Here is a 5,378-nt window from a genome sequence, read left to right as displayed (position 1 = left end):
GTGCTGAGGTCAGGCTGTGCCTGGGCGGCTGAGCGATGCTTTTGCCTCTAACAGCAGGAATGGAGCTCAGGACCCTCTGCCGCCTTTTCTTCTTCTTCCTCCTGGTAGTAATCAGGAGGGACCTCCTCATCCCTCTCCGAGGCTGCAGACCAGTGTTAGCATCTTCTCTTTGCACAGTGAGAGGGATGCCAGTGTGGGCTGGGAAGCAGCCCAGGCTCAGGCAAAGCCAGGGTGCTGTGAAAAATGGGAGGATGTGGGCTCTTAAAGGGAAGAATAGCAGGAACGAGCCAGACTGCAGAGTACAAATAACATGTATTTACAGCAGGTCACAGTGTGCTTTGGAGGACATGAAGTGCCAAGTTTTTGAGTCTGCTGAAGCGGCACAGAGTGACTCGAAGCCAGTGTAGGGCGTCCTAGGAAAATTTCCACTGGGAACGTCTCTGGGGCTGATCCTGCTGCCTCCTGCAGCCCCAGTCTCCCCAGCATAAGGAAAGGGCCCTTCTGGGTGTAAGGAACCAAGGCAGAGAGGGGTGTCTGAACAAATGTCATGTTGTTCGGTGACATATGGCCAAGGAGAAAGCCCTACCAGCCCGTGCTGTTTCCAGCATTTAATAAAAACATTCACAATAGGAAAGAGCACAAACCATGCCTGGCGTTTTGTGTGTTTCCTGAAATCCAAGGCATTTAATAAGGATTTGGGAGCATTTCAAACGTATGGGAAGGTCACTGGGAAAAGGCAGTAAGGAGTGTTTGGCTGCCAGGGATTTTTACTGAGCTGCTTTTTCATTTGCATTTCAAAATTGCCAGGCAGGCTGAAATTGTGAAAAAAAAACAACCAGGAATTATTTGGGGGGGTTGGGAGTGAGAAAATGAGGCTAAGGTGTGCCTCCTGAGATTAGATTTCCTAAAAAATGTTGGTGCGGTGTATGGGGAGAAGGGATGGTGCTGAGCTGGGAGCTGGAGCTGGAGTATTCCCCAGCAGCGAGGGCTGTGCTCCGAGCCGGCACCGCTGAGCGGAGCTGTTGGAAGTGCCGCTGGCAGAGCCGCTGCGGCTCTGGAGATCCAGGGCTGCAAAAGCAGATTAAATCCTTTAGAAATAGAGTAACTGCCTGACTGAATGTGCACTGAGGGTGCCAGCACCGTGCACGGGGCTGCGGCGGAGGCTCCCAGCTGCAGCAAGTGTAAACTCTCCCTTTGGACTCTTCTGTCCCTTTTCTTTGTATTTCTGGAATAAAACAGAGGATTTCTGAAGGGACACCCTGTGTGTAGTGTGTGAGCACGACTGCCTATGTCTCGAACACTTACATTGCATATATGGAGATAAAAGTGTCGTTACTACCATGAGAAATCTGATTTGAGCTTGCTGCAGTAACAACTCCAGGGACCCAAAACCTACTTTTATCTCTGAACTAAATCAGTTGATATCTTCTGTGTGTGTGTCCAGTTAATGTATCAGCCTGTGTCTGTTTGAGACAAATACTACAGCGTCTATCAGCCACTACATCCATTAACTTTAAAGGAGTTTTGCCAGAGCAAAGGACAGAATTTGACCATGAAGCACACAGAAGATAGGACCTGTAAAAGGTATCTGGACACCTCATTTCACAGCTGTCCCTTCCCAGAGATTGATCCTTCTTCAGGGTGATTCTCTTACCTACATCCTCATACACATCACGGTGTGTTCTGCTTTTCATATTGCCTTTTTTTTTTTTTTTTAAAACCTGCCCAGGGACACAAATGCTGGGCTATGTGATCATTGCTCTGCTCTGGGTATGGTCTGTCCACATTGCCAACCCACACACTAACGCGCTCATGCTGTGGAGTCTCAGCAGGTTCCTCTGCTGTGAAAATCAGAGGCAATAAATATGCCATGTATCAAGAGTTTTGATTTAAAATACTCTCCCGGAATCAGTTCAGCCAGAGGCAGTAAATAACACGCAGCCACTGGGAATCTTTTATTGCTCATCCAAACTAGCAATACTTTATTTTGCAATATGTTGAGTGTAGGAAGGGATGCACTTCCATGCCTGTAAGTAACAATACAGTCAATATGGTCATCAACAAAGCTAATATAAGAAGTCCCTTTTTCTATCACCCCTTTCTCCTTCACTTCCCTGTTTTTCAAGCACAGCATCCTTAAAAAAAGCCCTGTACACCCCAGGATGTTACCTTCCTTACCCACCTTAGACACTCCTGACTTTTAGGGAAAGCCTGACTATAGTGAGTCCACTGGGAATTGATTTTAAAGGCTTGAATCAACCCAGTGTCGCCTGAGTTGGGAACCTGCTCTAACAGGTAATTGGGGCTGGGTGCTCAGATCTCAGTGGGAAAAAGGCTGATGCTGTCTTTTAGCACGCACCCCTTGCAGAGCTTTCCCTCTGCTGCTTTCCTTGCCATTCAGGAAAATCCCACCTGGAGAAATCAGACAGGAAGAGGATTAATATGAAAAATTCCTAGTGGTCCCCGATTGCAGCTGGAAAAAGCAAAGATGAAAACCACTTGGGTCAACATAAAAGGGAGTGAGGCAACCTGTGGGCCTCACATCTTGGTCACCGTGGGACCCTCAGCTCAAAGTCCAGGCAGTTTTAATAGATGAGGTCTTTGGGTGACATTTTCCTGCAAGATTTTAAGTAAATGCCTTGCTGTAACATTTGAGATCAGGTGCCTCTTGGTTCTCATGATTCTCTTCCTTTTTAAGCCACAGACACACACATACAAAATATATTAAAACAAGCCCAGCTTAGCTAAAAGGTCGGCTAGTTCAGAAACAAACAGCGGGGATTTAGGCTGGAGGCTTTGGCGCACAAGAAAAGAGTGATGCATCTCCGGCTCTGCTTTTGCTCGAAGGGGAATATGGATTAAAACCTTGCAGGGAGCAGAAGCAAAGGCAAGAAGAGATACATTTGTCACTCATTTCATTATCCCACACCAGGAAAGGGACTTCACACATCCCCCAGGCCACGTACTAGCAATGGGAAGAGGAAAGAGGTGCTGGATGGATGTGCTACACGGCGAGGTGGGAATGGGGTTGATGTCTTCCTTTGGCAGGGCTAAACCTCTGCCCGCTCTGAGACCAGGGCTGGCAGGGGCCAGGCGTGGACCAGCAGTAGGTGTCCAGCTCTGTAAAAGTGATGTGAGGACGGAAGGTAGAACCTGCCTGGACAAAAAGCTTTCTAAAAAAAAGAGGGGAGAGGTTAACCCCTTTCCTTATGGAGAGAGGCAAGACTTTCTTTTACTTTCTCCTTTACAAGAAGTGACCTGCACTTCTGCACGGGGAATGGCAAGGCTGCATCCCAGGAGATGAGCTCTTTGCTCAAACCCAGGTCTAAGAGAAATGGAACAGAGCAGAGCGATCTGCCTGTGACAGTGAGAATGCTTCACACGCCAAGGAATTAATGGAATTTATTAAACTAATTGCCTCATAGAAATATGCTGCTGAGGCCTTTACTGATGGGAGCACCCAGCCCATTTGTTGGGCAGTGGGTACCCTTCTAATACACTTTTACAAAAGGAAGATTTGGCTGGTACAAACTGCACCAATCTGTTAAAGCGTTGCTTGTAAATCAACAGCCACATCGATTCCAGGTACCTGATATTTCATTGTGTAATTAGAATTATGTTTTAACTATATCTCTTGATATTCCCTGCCAGTACTTGGCATGGATGGAAAGTGGAGGAGGCAGCACACGGAGCACTCAGGAACAGCTGCTGGGACAGAGCAGAGAGACGCAAAATTCCCCTTGTTAGCAGCCGTGCTTGTGCATTGCCTGTGTGCAGAAACATGAGGCAACAGATTCCAGCACAGAGCATTTCTAGAGACAGCTATTGATATAAACGTGCACATCCACACTGTAAAATTAGACCAGCAGATGGGTATCTTGCTTGTGGGGATAGCAATTGCTTTCCACAAGGCCAAAATGAAGTTACAGGACCAGGAAGGGACAATAACTCTTCATTATAGACAAAGATCCCAGAGGAACTCACTTGCTGCCACTGTGGGAAAAGTGCTTTAATGCAGGAGCATGGGTTCGTGCTTGAACCACGGGGCCATAGGCTCCCCGCAACTTGGAGGCTGAGGAATAGGGACACCGAGCACCCAGGAAAAGGTTTGCATCCCAACTGCCACTCTCCTTCAGACACCAGTACAACCCACCACTTATCTCCTGTTCCATTTTCCTTCTTTGGGATAAATATTCCTGATCCAGCCCAAGAACTCGTCCAAGGACCGGGAGCAATGGGTGAGACCAGCTGGGAACACCGACCCTGACAAACTCCTCTCGGCTAATAGAAATTTGATAACAGAAGCTTTTAAATGAAAGGAACATTGGTGTTAAAAGATTATTAGTCATTCTTTAAACTAGTGTGGGATGAGTGCCGGAAAACATTTCTCTCTGAATTTGTATGAATAATATGACTAAATAAATCTGATTTTGGTTAGTCTTCCATGGTGATCCTATCAGATGGATTTAAGAGGAGGAAAGTTTGGGGGAATATTGACTCTTGGTAGATGGCTGTAGAAAGTTCACTATTTGCATGCAGAGGTCATTTGATTGACTGCAGGATTAGACATCTTCTTGCATCAAACGGATAAGCAGACTGCAGGACCTCAGTGAATACAAAGCCCGCTGGCTGTTGGGAACCAGGTACCCAACATCTGCTAATGAATAAATGGGACAAATTATGTCTGTCTTCTTTGGATAAATCAGTGATTCCCCAAAGGGGATTTTTCTAGGTGTCCTCTATGCATTTGTAAAGTGTTTTATCATGAAGACAACTAAGTGGACAAACAGCTCACTAGTTTTACAGGGCAGCTGGCTGGCTCGGTGCCCCAGGCCTGAAAGGGTAACCCCACCACAGACCACTCATCCACGGGGGGCCCTTTCCTGCGGGGGATCCCCTTGTCACCTTCAACACCACCATGGCACCCCCGCAGCCCCTGCAACAGGGCAGCTCAGAGACGACCCCCCAAATCTGAGGATATGGGGATAAAAGGGAAAAAGTCACTGATGGGGACCAAAGCAAAGCAGCTCGTTGCCGTCGCTGCTGTGCCACGGCGCTGAGGGTGCCCCAGCCAGATCAGGGCAGAGGTAGATATTTTTAGGTGGGGTTTTTTCCCTCTTTTAAATGCATTTCTCCTAGCAGCAGCAGCAGTTGGGTGGGTATTTGGAGCCTAGCGGGACATGTGGCTGTCCAAGGGGGATGGAGCATCCCTGAGTACCTCTCCTCTCCCTGGGGGAATGTGTCCAAGGGGGATGGAGCATCCCTCCCCGGGGGAAGGGAGGTGTGTGGGGGGGTGGTAGTGCTCGGCCCCCCCCCCTACCAACCCTCAGCTTCCAGCCGTGCCTCTGTATCTGACTTTTTAGAAGGGATGGAGAAGG

Source organism: Haliaeetus leucocephalus, unplaced genomic scaffold, assembly GCF_000737465.1.
Source record: "Haliaeetus leucocephalus isolate CR32 unplaced genomic scaffold, Haliaeetus_leucocephalus-4.0 Scaffold273, whole genome shotgun sequence".
NCBI classification, from domain to species: Eukaryota; Metazoa; Chordata; class Aves; order Accipitriformes; family Accipitridae; genus Haliaeetus; species Haliaeetus leucocephalus.
This window is presented reverse-complemented; position numbering follows the sequence as displayed.